The 17,206-nt window shown below is 42.6% G+C and overlaps 1 protein-coding gene across 1 annotated transcript in view; it reads left to right on the forward strand.

The window, feature by feature from the left end:
- Positions 1 to 17,206, forward strand: part of LOC148354954 (cadherin-2-like) — an 87,858-nt gene that overhangs the window by 36,456 nt on the left and 34,196 nt on the right. The window lies entirely within an intron of this gene.

The following is a 17,206-nucleotide window of genomic DNA, read 5'->3' on the forward strand; positions in this document are numbered from 1 at the left end:
GTTCAAATCGTAGTGGTTAGGAATATTACATTTTATGTACTCTGTAATCCAGGGGTGGCGCATGCGGCTCTTGGACAATAAGAATGCGGCTCTTTGCCTCATCATATTTTCTATATACTGTGGTTCTTTGCCTCGTTTCATGTTTAGTTTTTTCCCCCTCTTAAAACACACTTGAATCCATCAGAGTTAATAACAAATAATAAACTATATTTTGAATTTAATTTGGAAGTTTTGTTGTTTTTATGCTGCTCCACACATAAATGACTGCCATTTATCTGGGTGGGATACGTCTAATGCCGGTCAGTGCGTGGTGTGGCTCTTTGACTCTCACGGTTAAAAATGTCGGCTCTTTGTGTCAAACTTCTTCGCCACCCCTGCCCTAATCAATAGAATTTTAACTAGTTGGCTAAATGGTACGCTGAAAACCCTTATGTGGCGATTAGGGCGTTGGAAAAAAACTGAAAGAACCAGGACGCAGTTTGCCTCACTCATTTTCTTGCTCCCAAATGATTAGAATGTGAGTTTTCAAGTGAATTATACGGTCAACTCATTAAAAGGAGAATAGTTCTGTACTCTACTTGGGAGTTAATATTTCTATAGGGTCGGGTATACAGTAGGAAAGTGATTCTGAAGGAAACCCTAGTGAAATTTCTGCTTTGTCGGACCAAAGCGGCCCGCAGAGTCGTGACGGCGCTAAGCTAAAAGGCAATTATCGTCATCGCTGCGTTGTTTTGCTTTGACGCCCATTGTGTCCTTATAAGCCAAATGGCTCTATTAAAAATAAAATGAAAAATGCGGCGGGCAGTTTGATTTCCCTGCGGGCTCTTTGGCGTCTCTGTGCAGGCGCTGGCACAATTAAATAAAAAAGCGTAATGAAGTAAATCTCATTTGGCCGTCGAACGCTGGCCCGGCCCATCAGCACTTGTCGCAGCGCGGCGCTACAAATATTGATCGTGTGTCCCGAACTGTCGCAATAACAGATGGCGACTGGCTTTAAGAGCAGCCTTTCCTTAAACCACTTCTCTCGATCTGTGCGCGTGTGTGTCAGATTTATACGTCCATCATAAAGTGGATTTACATCTGGCGGCGAGTCAGCGCTTCTCTGTTGTCAATTTGCCGCGATGCGCCTCGGCATCGCGCATAAACGTAATGAAAACATCCCGTTCGATTTTAAACAGAAGGCCTGCTTATGCTGCCTTGTTTTTGCGTCAGCTATGCTAACGTCCAGAAGCTAATATACCCGAGAAACAATTGGCGCTATTCTTTGTCTATCAGTGTGACTCATTTCTGGGAAGCAATTTTAACAGATGGTCTAAATGGTATCTAATATCTCATTCACCAAAATTCAATTCAATGTTCTATTTCACTACTAGGAAAGTCTGTTTTCATTATCAGTATTTTTTTTTGCTTTTCATTAGAAGTTCATTAGGATGTTTGGATAAATTAAAAGCAGACAACATATTGTACAATCAAAGAGCAACAAATGTGAGTTTTATGACAGTGTGGACCTTTTACGCTAATTGTAGCTTTTAATGAACACAGGGAAGAGCAAACTGAAATTGAATTAGAAGTAAAAAGTTTTTGAATCAGTTAGTATTTCACTATGACACAGCGAACAAAGTTTGTTTAACTGCACTGTCATGAGCCCAGATGCGTGACGTTTCTCACACAAGCTTTATTTTACGGGAAATGGGGCAGTCATGCACGTTAACCCAAACGCCAGTGATTCAGCGATCGTTGGGCGTAAGGCAGCAGTCTGGCGTGGAATGACAGGGCGCCAGAGGCCGACGAGATCGATACCAATTGCACGAGCAGATATCGGACATATTGGGTTGATACTGGACAGGACGGGACAGACAGGATTGATATCGGGCACTTGAGATTGGAGTCTGATAACAAGCAGGACGGGAAGAACAGAAATGATACCAGTCACTGGAGACCAAAATTAAACAGGACAAACTAGAAGGGAACGCTACCAGACACTGGAGATCGATATCAAACAGAACAAAATAGCCGGGAACGAAACTGGAGATCGATATTAAACAGGACAAAATAGAAGGGAACGATACCAGACAGGAAACGAGCAGGAAACCAAACCGAGTCAAAACCCACATTTTGCGGGTGCAGAGGTTCGTTGATGGACTGACAAAGGGTGAGTGAGAGCACTGAGCTTTAATAGGATGAAAGCCAATCAGTCAACAAGCCGCAGCTGGTGCCAAACGGGCGGGGCCAATTGGGTGCAATGGGCAACCGTGACATGCACATCTACTAAGATCAAATTGGTAGCTTTGCAACTACACCCACAATGTCAACCTACATTAAAGGAAGACAAAATCATTCAGATTCAGATGCAGATTCAGATCTACTTTATTGTCATTCTAGTACACGTGTATACAGAACGAAATGTCGATGCATCTGACCCCCACAGTTTCCTTGAATGTACAGATATAAATAATGTTGTATTGTATTTTGGCTACGTATAGTATTTTACCATAGTGCCGATAGTGCAAGAAGAGTAGCTAACCAGATGTGCAAAATGGGCAGTCAGGTTAACAAGTCAGGTACACAGTAACATTAACACTGTAACAATAACGCTGTAATTACAATAGTGCAGAGAGCAATGTGCAAGGAGTGGCAAGCTATAAAAAAAAACTGCCAGTAGTGCAAAAAGTCAGATTAGCAGCCGTTTAGATTTAAGTTAACTATATGTTAGATTGACCATTTAACAGTCTAATGCCAGGGGGACTAGACTATTGCGGAGCCTGGTGGTCCTGCACCGCACACTGCAGTACCTCTTCCCAGAGGCTAGCAGAGTGAACAGTCCATGATGGGGGTGAGAGGGGTCCCCGGTAATGTTTTTAGCATGGGATAGGCAGTGCTTCTGGCCAATGTCCTGAATGGAGGGAAGTGTAGTCCCGATTATTTTCTCTGCTGTCCTCGTTACCCTCCTCACACTACCCCAGTCGGTAGCGCAGCAGCCTCCACACCACACAGAGATACAGCTGGTCAGGATACTCTCTATGGTGCCCCTGTAGAATGTAATGAGGGAGGGTGGGGGCAGGTGGGCTCTCCTCATCCTCCGCAGGAAGTACAGGCGCTGCTGTGCCCTCTTAACCAGTGATGCAGTGTTCACGGACCAGGTGAGTTTGTTTGTAATGTGCACCCCTAGGAACTTGATACTGCTGACAACCTCCACAGCCTTGTTGTTGATGCAAAGTGGGGCATGGTTGGGCTGGTTTTTCCTAAAGTCGACAATGATCTCTTTAGTTTTGTCGACATTCAGGACCAGGCTGTTGTCCCTGCACCAGCCCACCAACTGCTCCACCTCCTCTCTGTAGGCCAGGTCGTTGTCATCCCTGATGAGGCCCACCACTGTTGTGTCGTCAGCATACTTCACGATGTGGTTTGTGGCGGACCTAGGGACGCAGTCGTGTGTCATCAAGGTGAACAGCAAGGGGCTTAGGACGCAGCCTTGGGGGGAGCCCGTGCTGAGGTAGATGACATCTGAACTGTTCTGACCTATCCGCACTGATTGGGGTCTGTCACAGAGGAAGTCCAGCAGCCAGTTCCGCAGGGGGGTGTTGAAACCCAGGAGTCTCATTTTGTCTACCAGATGTTGTGGGATGATGGTGTTGAATGCTGAACTGAAGTCCAGGAACAGCATCCGCACATGGGTGTTCTTCTCCTCTAGATGTGTCAGGCTCAGGTGAAGCGCAGAGGAGATGGCATCCCTGGTGGAGCGGTTTGTCCTGTAGGCAAACTGAAAGGGGTCGAATGAGGAGGTGAGACTGGAGGTGATGTGCTCTTTAACCAGTCTCTCAAAGCACTTCATTATGATAGGAGTCAGTGCAACGGGCCGGTAATCGTTGAGTGATAAGATCTGGGGTTTCTTTGGCACTGGGATGATGTTGGCAAATTTGAAGCATGATGGTACTTTGGCTTGGTCTAGCGAGGTGTTGAAAATGTCTGTTAGTACACAAGCCAGCTGATCGGCGCACTCCCTAAGTACCCGCCCCGGAATGTTGTCCGGGCCTGGAGCCTTCCTTGTGTTGACCCTTCTCAGGGTCTTCCTCACGTCAGATGAGTCCAGGTGGAGTGCTCTTTCGTCCTGATTTGGAACCGCTTTCGCTGCAGGGGTGCCGTTTTGTGCCTCGAACCTTCCAAAGAATTTGTTGAGGTCATTCAGAAAGTCCATGCTAGTGTTCTGCACTGGGGCGGTGGTTGGCTTGTAACTGGTGATGGCCTGAATGCCTTTCCACATATCCCTGGTGTTGGTTGTGCTGAGGAAACGTTCATGGTTGTGAAGCACACATTTCAACCTTTTGACATTAAAAAGCGGTAGATGCTATCTTGCACTCTATTTTTACGCACTAAAAACAATCCAGAAATATAAAAAAAAAAAAAAAAAAAATACAACATGTGCTTGCCAGGTTTAGCAAACTTACAAAAAACAGTAATCTAATGCGATTGTTGGAGCAGTTTATTTAAACACTGAGACATAGCTCGCTACAAAATAAAGTAGCCATAGACTAAAATACTAGTCTCAAATCAAGATAATTTTTTATTTTTGAAATTTGAATAGATATTTTTTAAAGCAGTAGGTACCTTTAAGAGGCAAAAAGTGGTAGTCTAATGTGTAAAGCGGTAGTGTTAGCAGATGTGGTGATGTCCCATATTATCGCTGTTATTTTTACTGTCACTTTTTGCATTTATGGAATAATTACAATCCATAGATTCCATTTAGTTAATACAAGATTATTTTATGTTTTACATTCATAGACTGCAAATGTTCAATAAATGCGAAGCTGTCATGATTACTGATGTGACTCAGCTGTGCCCGCTCGATGGCGCCAACCGCCGAGGGTTCTGATTGCCTCCCTGTCACTAATTAAACCCAGTCCTGTCTGTCCCCCGTGGTCAGTCCGTCTGCGAACCTCAGTGTATACTAAGCAAGCCTTTTTCGACCCTGACTCCCTTCTGTCCCGTTTTTGCTCCCGTCTTTCTCCGGCTACGACCTGTTTTGCTCCTGACCACATCTGTTCTCCTGTCCCGGCTTGGACATCTTTTTGTTCACGACTATGTCTACTATCCCGTTCTGGCTTACGACTCGTTTCCGACCACGCCTTACTCTCCCAGTCCCGGCTACCGACCAGTTTTTCCATCCCAGACACCGCCATCACTCGCTACAGAAGATCCACTTCCGTGTTCAGATCCCAGTAAGAATCCGAGAGCGACTTGCTTCCCGCAACCAGCGAACACCGGATCGTGGGCGCAGCCCTTCCTCCTTCTTTCAATAAAACTTGTGTTAAACGTCACGCAATTGGGTCCTGTTTCTGTTCTGGTCTTGACAAAAGCACTAAGTCCTTTAACATGACAGTGACAAAATGTTACTGCCAACAACTGGGTGGAAACCATTTTCAAGAAAATTGTTAATATTGCCCAAATTACTTGTTTTATTCAACCGTTAAAATAAAATAAATGTAATACATGTATACATCTATGTTTTAGGGCGATCCTTATAGATAAGGGATGATTTCCAAAAAAGAATATTTCAACAAGTGTAGTCCTGAATATGGTGTGAAAATATGAGAAAACATTTCTTGTGAAGTTTCAGATGGAATGGATTGGACATATTTGAGAGGTGCTCAAAAGCCAATTTGGTCCGGAAATATAAGCAGTTACATACTAATAGGAAGTTTCTCTTTAAAGTGCATTTGAAATTTAGGTTCAAAAGACTGACATAGGGTGTAAAACATCAGATTTTATTTATCGCTAGTTTTGTTCCAACTCTCTTTTAGATGTTATTTGGGCCCAGTCAAGTATTTGAGTGAAATGTATGGTCACTGCGAGGAAAGCACCGGACCACCCTATTTATATAAGGACCACCGTATTAGATTACTGTACCAACACGTTTGTTTGGCTTTGGGGCACTTTTTAAATACTGTAAGCCTGATCCATGCTGATCAATCTGAAACTTCACATAAAGCGTTTTCTCATTGTTTCACAAAATAGTTAGGCCTTTGCTGATGAAATCAAAAGTTCAAAAATAAGGACCACCATAAATTATGTATACAGAAATCCCTCGGTCTTCGTGGTTAATGGGGACCTGAACCACGCACAGAAAGTTAAAACCCACTAAGTAATGTCACACTTTTTTTTCGGGTGGCCTTCAGTAGAGTGGACTTGCCGACTCAGAGACAAAAAGAGAGAGAGAAAGAGAGAGAGAAAGAGAGAAAGAGAGAAAGAGAGAGAAAAAGAGAGAGAGAAAGAGAGAGAGAGAGAGAGAGAGAGAGAGAGAGAGAGAGAGAGAGAGAGAGAGAGAGAGAGAGAGAGAGAGAGAGAGAGAGAGAGAGAGAGAGAGAGAGTGAAAAAGCAATTAAAACCCAGTATTTTAAATTTGTCAGTGTTTTTTGGGGAGGCACCTTCATTAAAGGGACTTACTGGATTACCAACTGAGAGAGAGAGAGAGAGAGAGAGAGAGAGAGAGAGAGAGAGAGAGAGAGAGAGAGAGAGAGAGAGAGAGAGAGAGAGAGAGAGAGAGAGAGAGAGAGAGAGAGAGAGAGAGAGGAGAGAGAAGGAGAGAGAGAGAGAGAGCAGCATGACAAAAGGAGCTGGACACAAACTATTCTCAGCAAGATGCAGATGGAACGCAGAGCATGTATCATTGTACAGTCTGAAATGCGCTATGATATAAATTAGCCAATCGGCATCAGAGATCTCAAGTAAAAGGATGCTGTCCAAATCGTTCTTCGGTGGTGCAAGAAGCATCTGTTGTTGTTTTTTTGTTTTGTTTGTGTTTTTAAAAAGAAAATTCCCCGGGAAGGAGTGAACCTGTGAGGAGTAGCGAGGATTCACTGTACATTTACGTGTGATATATTTTACAGCAGGGCATGGGACAGTCTATGAAATTCCCATACTTTGTAAACTGCACTTGCCCCAGTCTGAAATGAACATTCAGCAATTCATGGGCCAGTCTTTCTAATTCGATCCCACAGTTTGAAATTTCGATTTATAACGTCGTCAGCACTACTTTTATGCTGAGTTATTCCAATGTATTGCAGTCTTCATTTAGTAATTTTCCTCAAGAGAAACTGAAAATGTCTTAATTTCCTGCTTTTCTTTGCAGCATGAGTTGATTTGCGCTGCGCTAGCAAAAAGCAAGGGAGCATTCACTGTATTTCTTGACGGTAATAAAAGGATGAATGGCAGCGGCGGCGCTTAGCCCAGCAGCATTGTGCCTGGACCGTTGCCATCGTTCAAGTGTGTTTATGGATTTTTTGCTTGTGGCCATATTAACGCTGACACTGGTGGAGTTTGTGAACAACTGTTTGAACAGCAGGCGAGGATAGCGGCGTAATCTACGTCCGATGGGAGTGGGCGATACTGGATATTTTGACCTCGGCAGTATTGATCGATACCAATCCGATACCTTTTGCTTGTAAATCACAATCACTAAATAATTGATCCCATCTCCCCAAAAGTTAGTTTTATGCATTAAAATGTTCTGTTTTTTTCTTTTTTTTTATTGGAAAACTACAATGCAAACTTTAAAAGTATAAGAAACAAATATAAATCTTACCATTTCAACTGTTTCAAAACAAAAGTCAGAGAGTAAACCAAATAAAGCAGCAATATAACGAAAATACAAATACTGTATAATAAATTTGGACAACTACCATTGCGTAATTTTTTGAAAATAAAGTCAGGATCAATACAATGTAAAAACCTTTAACGGTATAAAAATCAAAATACTTGTACTACAACAATGGTTTCAGAAAAAAGGCAAGAAAGTCAAACCAAAAAAAAGCAGGAATGCAACAAAAACAAGAATACTGTATAACAGGCGTCACCAAACTGTCATGATTACTGATGTGACTCAGCTGTGCCCGCTCATTTGGCGCCACCCTCCGTGGGTTCTGATTGGCTCCTTGTCACTATTTGAACTCAGTCCTGTCAATCCCCTGGTGTCAGTCCGTCTGCGAATCTTACAAGGCAAGCCTTTTTCGATCCTGACTCCCGCCTGTCCCGTATGTGCTCCCGTTTGTCTCCGGCTACCACCCGTTTTGATTCCGACCACGTTTTGCTCTCCCAGTTCTGGCTACCGACCAGTTTTCCGCCCGTGACATCGCCATCGCTCTCTACGGAAAATCCACTTCCGTGATCGGATCACAAGCCGAGTACGAGACCGAACACAGGATCATGGGCGCACCCCTTCCTCATTCCTTCAATAAAACTTGTGGTAAAAGTTACGCGAGTGGGTCCTGTTTCCGTTCTGATCCTGACACAAACTACGGCCAACGAGCGGTATTAGACCCGCCAACAGATTTAATCTCCGGCCCGCGACACGATAATTAGAGAAAAATGAACCGCTTGTAGTCAAACAATGACCGACAATTTTTAATACGTCCACTGGATGTCGGTAGAGCTTGAAATAAATCACCTCTTAGCCCTAATACATGGAGTTTTTCAATGCAGATGATCAAATTTAGCGCTTAAACAAGGTGATATTACTTTGCTGTTACTATAAATGAAAGTTTTTATTTGAATTAATAAATCATTTGTTTTTTTTTCAAAACCAATCAGATGAAATGTTCCTATAACATAAACAAACAGTGAAACACAACTTGTGCCGGTAAATGCAAACGAGAAATAATGGATTGGCTTATGTTATCTGTATTCTTTATGTATTACTGAGGTATTGGACTCAAGACTCTACCGGCATATACGAAAAAATTAAATACATCAGTCAGATATTTTGTTAGTTTTAGCTCGGCCCCCGTCTACTTTTAACAATAATGCAGGCAGCAAAACTTTGGTAGTACCCTGTTGTATAATAATGTTAACAAGAAAACTGAAGTACCGCGCATTGCACAGTGAAAATGATTTGTAAACATAGTAATATGTCTAATCTTACGACCCAATAACAACACTATTACAGTGATACTTAAAATGGGAACGGTACCGATTTTAAGAAAATAGCATTGTTTCGATCCGAGTACTCATTCAGTATCGATCATATCGATATGTCATGATTACTGATGCGGGGCACCTGAGTCGGCTCCTTTGGTCCCAACTGCCTCGGACACTGATTGGCCGATTATCTCTTTTCAAACCCCCATCTTCCTGTCACCCATTGTCAGTCCGTCTGCGAATTTCAGCCCCACGCTAGGCAAGCCCTTTTCCACCCTGACCCTATCCTGTCCTGATTCCCGTTTGATTCCCGGCGCCGACCCCTTTTCTGAACTCGATTACGTTTTTGCTCCACCGTCCCGGCCATCGGCCTGTTCTTTCCCCGCTCTCGACACTGCCTTCGCTCGCCACGGAAGTGCCACTCCTGCGTCCCAAGCGATCTGCTACCCGTGAGCGACGATCACCGGATCATGGGTGCAAGCCCTTTCCTCCTTCTAAATAAAGCTGAGTAAAACGAGCGCAAGTGGGTCCTGTCTCTGTTTCTGGTCTTTGACACGATATTCGGATCGATCCACCCACCCTTAGCGTCCAATCGCCCATCATTCGCCCGCAGTAGGAAGCCACGTAAAACGCAGCAGCAAGTTTATGTTTGCCTCTGGGGGTAAACTTTTGATGAATGTTTTTGAAAGAGGACAACATCCTCCTGGTTGCCATGGAGACCAAGACGCTGGCAGCAAAATGTACAGGTGGTTGGTGGTTATTTGGGGGAAATTTTCATGCTTTTTGCTGATTGCTTTCTTTGGGATTTCACAACTTGTCTATCTGTGGCTAGCAATATTGGAGGGTGCAATGAGTAGGCCAAAGCTCAAGATGGAGGGAGGTAATATGAACATGAAATTCCATCTCACTTTTTACAAAGCCACAATCATTTATGGATTTGAAGGTGGTAGTTATTAAGTCTTCATTTAAAAATGATTGCATGCATATGTGCTTGATTTGTTTTTTCTTAGGTTAAACTGGCTTAACTGTATTTCCAGGTTACCTCATTACCAGTGATGTGCAATGAGGTTTGTCGTGTCTGGTGATTTACAAATAAATGAACCTTATTCATCATATGATTGGCAGAGCAATAAAGCAAGACACTGAGGCAATAAGTAAACCTATCTGATACGGAGGATCACTTTTCTCAATGTAGGATTTCTTTTCTTACCAAGATTGGAAAAATTATAATTAAAATGAGTGACAGTTTTATTTACTTTTGTATTATTTCTTTTGGGGATTTTCTTCCGGTTGATTGTACATATGATTTTCTTTTCTGAATATAATAGCCAAATTATTCTTAAAATGAAAAGAAAATATTGGAAAATATTAAAGGTATTAACGTATTTATTTGATTAGAATTGTCTTCATTGTCATTAATAACAAACCAGTGAACATTGTAAGATTAGACATGGCACGCCATGATAAACACTTAAAAGGGCAAAGAAAAATTAGATAAACAGTCAGGATTAATCGGGAAAAATATTTACAAGACACTGGCCCAAGTTGTAAGTGCATCGTATTAATAGTACTGTAGCAAAAAGTGCAATAATTAGTATAATTCTAAAAAAAGTCGTTAAATAAGGATACAGACGCTGCCCGACTTACGAACGAAATAGGTTCCGGAAGATCGTTCGTAAGTTGAATTTGTTCGTAAGTTGCTTCAGTGCTTTATTTTGTATGTTTAGGGTTTATAGAAGTATGTTTAAGGCTTGTATAAATAACCTGTATTTTCTTGTACTAAAAAAATAAACATTTCATAAAATAATATGGTCTATAAAGATAAATAAAGTGAGGTTGTCTTACTTTTAGGACTTTCGCTTCAAGAGGCCTTCCTCTGTGGTAAAAAAATGCCGAAAAAATGCAATCCAACCATTTTCTCAACCGCATCAAGCTTTCTTATTCCACTTTCATTTCAAATGAATCAGCTCGCCTCTTCTTTACACTTTACACCAACCATATTGAATGGATTCACGAGATATTAAACAATAAAAATGTCAAAGTTCTCAGCGCTGGTGATAGTATAGACATTGACAGTATAGAATGTTCACACACAAACTAGGAAGAGGAAGCAGATTGTTTTACTTCCGGGTGGATGCTGGGTGAGCTCTCACAGCTCCACACGCCAGTAGCATTGGAAAGAAGCACTACAGTAATGTCCTGTACTCGACAAAAGGTGCACACAATACAAAAACTAACTTGCAATGTCCGGATATTTTTTAGACATCCCGAAAAAAATGTTTGTATCCACCGTTTTACATAAATTGAATGGTTGTAAGTAGGGGAACATCTGTACCCATAGGCAAGAGAATGTATATATGTATCAGAGTCTTGAGCGTTTGTTTAGTGTGGTGATGGCCCTGAGAAAGAAGTTGTCTCCTAGCCTGTTAGTCCTTGTTTTAAAGGACCTGTCGTGCCTACCAGGTTAAAGAGGTGGTGGCCGAGTACTTCATAATGTGGTTGGCTCTGCTGTGGTATTGCAAGGTTTACATTTTCGACAGACTGGGTAGAGGGCAGCCAATGGGTTTCTGAACTTTGCTGCTGATTCTGTATGTTTTTTCCGTCTCCAAGACTTACCCCAACGCAAGGCTTTTTTTAAGTTTTATTTTCTTACAACAATTTTAATTCTTCTGAGTTTCATAAGGCCAGTTCTGAGGTAACAGACACAAAAAGTTGATACACTCAGTGCTTGATAAATAAAATACTTAACAGCTGAACATAATGCCAGTGTCTAAAACTCATGACAAAAGTTACCGGACACCAGGGCCAGCAATAAAGTTGCCTGCCCCATTTTTCAGAACTTAAAACACAATAGGACGACTAATCGCAAAAAACCCATTGTTGTAAATTATCAAGGATTGGTAATCAGAATATATAACAGAACAACATTTGTAAATTAAGTTTATTATAAATCTACTTATAACTTATAACATATACAACTTTGCATGTGTATGACATTGCTGTTTTCCATCTGCCATCAGTATGTACCTATATTTACTCTTCATTTATGCAATGTTTGCATTGCGTCGTCCGCCACATGCCACATGAACTCCTCTTTCCACAATGCTTTTAATGTACGTTTACGTTTTGTAGCATCATAATTTTTTTTAGCTTCTTTTGAATCTTTCTTCTGGGGCTGAGGTTTTGGCTTGATTCCTAACAACTTATCCATTTTTCTTGTGTTCTCTGTGCGTCTACTTTGGAAAATGATATGAAAATAAACGATCTCATAACGTTCGGGAAAGTCCGGAAGCACGAAGTTATTCGATGCAGGCTTCCGTTTGGCTGCCAAGTATGCAAATTGCCAAACAAACCGAAATTTCCAAACTGAACGAAGATTTGGAAATTGGAATAAAGCAAATATTTGATTTGAAAAAAAATCTTTCGTTTTTTTTTTTTTTTCTTGAAAACACCCGGGCGGAGACGTTTTGTAAGTTGTACGCCCTACGCAAAAGATGCATGCCCCGGGCGTCCGGGCCGACGTTATTTCAGACACTGATAATACCAACACAAGCACAAACCATACCGGTTGTGTGAGCTTTCTCACGATCAATGACCGACTCTCACAAAAACATGTGACAATAGACGTAACAATGTTCTGACTTGCAATCTAAAGTTCAGATTTCATGTTTTTATGCCTTCTATCGGAGCCCCCGGACAGGGTCTACGTGCGAGTCAAATTCTACCGTCGATAATTTTTCGGATGGGTGCGTTTTTTTTCTTTTTCACGCCGCTAATCAATGTGTAACGGAGTATTTTCCACAGCGTTCTTTGTGTTCGAATGTGCGGCCCATGAGAGTGGGGGTGAGCTCGCCCTAATGAAATTCATGAAAAATCATATTATCCACATTCCCGTGTGGTTGACAGTGCCAAGACGCAACCTCTGGCAGGGCTTCAAGACACACTTTATCTCGCAACACCCAGCTGTCTCACGTACACATACACACCCAGCATTTAAGCAAAGACACACGCCGCCAGGCTGGAAAGTTGAGCAGTATTTGTGATTATTTAGCACTGGGGGAAATTGTTTGGAAAAATTCACTAGTGAGGCTTTAATCCGGGTAAATTCCTTTTGTTGACTTTTAATCTTTGCTCTATTGCGAGTGCGTGCGTGTGTTTGTATAAACCCACACGCTTGCACGTCTTTTTGTGCGTTAAGCCTATCACGGCCAAACGCAGCGGGATTTTGGTGCCGAAATCCATCCTTCCACGTGGCCGGCCTTGCGTGTTTTGCTCCCCATCAGCGTTACGAGCGGGCCTGCAAATCCCCCCCGCGGTCAACGTCCGTGTCGGTGTTCCGCCAAAAGCGTCGAGGTGACCCTTCGCTGTTTGCTCGCCGCCTGTTTGCTCCGCTAGCTTTCATGGAAATCATTTAACCATCTTTCGTTCTATTTTTTTTCCCATTTTTTTAAATAAATACTTCTATTCTCACTAGAGGTAAGATAGGGCCTTAAAACTCCAGCCCACAGGTATTAAAGCCTGACTCCGCCCAAGCCCGACCATTTAACTCGATTTGCAGGTCCAAGCTTGAAGCAAACCCCAAACAGCATTTATTATTCAGGAGGACTCAGAAGGAGGGAAGGTGATTTGTGATAACAAACTAAAGCCTGTCTGTGTAACAAAATCCAAGTTAAATTAATCAAGACTGTACAAACATGTCAGAGTCATGCATTTAGGTCTGATATCCTCTCTTCTCTCCCTCTCACTTGTCCATACCTGATTTCCAGATCATGACAAAACGTTTATATCTTTTATACTTATGTGTCTGCGGAGGTTAAATTATCCAACAATTTTTCATCATCGACACATTTCTTTGACTGGAAAACTTGAAGGCCGTCCGCCATTTTGACGTGTTGAATATTGGGGCGCAAAAGGCAGCAACAGTACGTCCTAAAAATCTAGCGCAGCACTTCTAAAAGAGAGAGCGGCAGAGAGACAATAAACAACAATGACGGTGGATAATTTTAAAAAAAAGCAGTGAGAGAGAAACCCGGCCTGATCTGAACGTTAATGATTGACATTTGATGCCTGAATTTTTGGGCCTGGTCAGGCCAGGCTCAGGCTTAAGACTTTACCCCTGAGTCTCACCCGCCTTGCTTTCTTTTGTTGCATATCTTAATGTAGTGCTCTGATAGTGCCACAAAGCAAAGTGGGGTTAGTTTTTTTTGTGTGTGATGTGCAGAGCTTCATATCAAACCTTTGCCCTTTCCTGACCTTTATAATCAATTTTAACGTTACTAATCCCACATTTTTGTTATGATGACTGATTTGGATCACCTGTGCCCGCTCATTTGGCGCCGGCCGCTACAGGCTACCTGATTGCTTCCCTGTCTTATTTAAGCCCATTCCTTTCACTCTCCTGTTGTCAGTCCATCAGCGAACCTCTGTTTCTACAACGCAAGCATTTTGACTCTGACTCCCGTCGGTCTCGCTTTTTGCACCCATTCTTTCCACCCGTCCGTTCCTGATCTCCCCATTTGTCTCCGGCTACCACGTTTGCTCTCCCGTCCTGGCTTACGACCCGTTTTTGATCCAGAGCACGTTTTTGCTCTCCAGTCCCAGCTATCAACCTGTTTTTTCCATCCCTGACACCGTCATCTCCCGCTCCGGAAGATCCATTTCCATATTCGGAACACGATCCGATTGCGTGAGCGGCTGTCTTCCCGCATCCAGCGAGCACCGGATCACAGGCGCTGCCCTTCTTTATATCAATAAACTAACTCTACGCATTTGGGTCCTGATTGGGTTCCCGTGACAATTTTATAAGTACATGTAATTAATATTAGGTACTTGGGTGTTAAAAATTACGCACATTTTTAAACTTAGCTTAAAGGTACAGTGCGTATTATTAGTACCTTCTAGTGGTAACAAAACTGTGAATGAATAAAACAATTAAACAATGAGCAAAATACATTAAACATCATTTGAACGTCCATTTAAATGCTAGTAGGTCAAAAGGTTTGTATTTATTTTACATAATATGAGCCTCACTTAGATGGGGCTGACAAATTGTCCGCCATCTTGCCGCTATGGGTACCCGGAAAGAAAAAGGCTGCACATTTTCCAGTTTTGAGAGACGCAATGTGCAGAACATGATTAAATTAGTGCTTAAAAGGGGCCATAATATAGTACTTTGCTTTCATTCTGTGTTTCAAAATCAATTTGATGAAATGGTCTGTTAATGAACAAATACAAAATGAAATAAAACATTTACATATGAACGTCTGTGTGTATATTTTTTCATAAATACCTTTTACAAATAAAATATATATGTTTTATTATTCATTGCCAAGGTATCAGATAGAGGCTCTCTATTGGCAGACACAAAAAAAGCTAATTCATTTTTGTCTTCCTCGCCCGGCTATACTGCCAATTATTTTTCTTAACTGATTCAAAAAGTTTGAAAATGTCTTTCTTATGCCCATTATTGGACTTTTGGAGAAGGTTAGTGCATACAAGTGCCTTTTAACCTCCTTCCCGGGTGCACTCGATGCACCACCATATCACAAATCGCGTAAAGACGAAAACTTATAAATTATTTGCCGTACATCGTCCGAGTCTGGCCCTCTTTTGTTTTTCAGCTGCCGTTAGCAGTCCGAGGCAAAACAGCCAGCAACATCTCCTTTGTTGCGCTCCACTTCCTTCTTCTAGGCAGCGGTGTGTTAAATCCAACCGCGTGACTGTTTTTCCACGCCAGTGTCGATAATGAGCACGCATTCGCAGCCGGCAGGTCGGAGCGAAAGGAGGGCGGAGTGGAAGGGATGCAGCAGCTTTTCAAGAAACAAATGCATGATGGGAATTGTTCAAACGCCGCTTTTGAAAATCAGACATACTTTATTTTTTTGTGCAATGCATCTTGAAGATTTTGTGATGCTAAGATGACATTTTAAATGCTTAATAACCGATATCATTGTCCATCCATCCATTATAATTTCCTTATCCTCAGTAGGGTTGCGGGAGTGCTCGAGCTCATCCCAGCTATCTTCGGGCAGTGGGCAGCGGACACCCTGAACTGGTTGCCAGCCAGTCCCAGGACACACAGGGACAGACAATTTGCTCGCTCATTCACACCTAGGGACAATTTGGACCGGCCAATTAACCTGAAATGCATGTTTTCGGAATGTGGGGGGAAACCCACGCAAGCACGGGCAGAACATGCAAACTCCACAAAGGAGGTTCGATCTCATGACCTCAGAACTGTGTTGCACACGCGCTAACTCCTGTGCCGCCGTGCTGCCCCGATATCATTGTCTTTTTTATTGAAAAGGGAAGACATTGTTTTATATTAAATCATATAAACTCACATACAAGCCTACATCGCATACAAGCAGATCCACTAAAACTGCTTTAAAGGTGGAGGGAGTCATTTTTTAGGTGCCCTTAGAAAGTTTAAAGTCTCTATTAAGTATGTTTTAAATAGGCCCACATGAGTTCAAAGAGGGACGGCACGGCAGATGAGTGGTTAGCGCATCCGCACCACAGTTTGGAGGTCATGGGATCCAACCTTCCTGTGTGGAGTTTGCATGTTCTCCCCGTGCTTGCGTGGGTTTCCTCCAGGCACTCCGGTTTCCTCCCACATTCCAAAAACATGCATATCAAATACAGTCCAAACGCCAACCCAAATCCTCAAAAAGATTAAAACAGAAGAGTTCAATCAGGTGCATCAAAGAAATGTATGTACTTGCACGCGCCACTGAGGGAGCATGACAGCTGCATTAATGATTTAAGCCAGAAGATAGCATCAGCGAGTAGAACATTTCCAAAACCCGGACCGGACCTTTAAAATGGCACGTACCGCATCTCATCTCATTAGCTGCACCGCTAATCTTCAGGAGGGTTGCGGGGGTGCTGGAGCCCATCCCAGCAATCATCGGGCAGTGGGCAGGGGACACCCTGAACTGATTGCCAGCCAATCACAGGGCATACAGGGACAGACAACTCGCTCGTTCATTTACACCTAAGGACAATTTGGACCGGCCAATCCACCTGAAATGCATGTCTTTGAAATGTGGGAGGAGACCGGAGTGCCCGGAGAAAACAAGCACTGGGAGAACATACAAACTCCGCACAGGAAGTCTGTTAGCTGGATTTGAACCCACACAGGAGGTTCCCAAGACCTTAGAACTGTGCCACACACGCGCCAACCACTGCGCCGCCGTGCTGGCACGTACCAAAAGTGCTCAAATAAATAAGTGCCCAAAAGATTTATGAAATGCCTACCTAAACTATTTTTCAAATATGTATGTAATAGATGAAT

The sequence above is a fragment of the Urocampus carinirostris genome, chromosome 12 (assembly GCF_059441175.1).
Source record: "Urocampus carinirostris isolate Australia breed hairy pipefish chromosome 12, RoL_Ucar_1.0, whole genome shotgun sequence".
NCBI lineage: Eukaryota > Metazoa > Chordata > Actinopteri > Syngnathiformes > Syngnathidae > Urocampus > Urocampus carinirostris.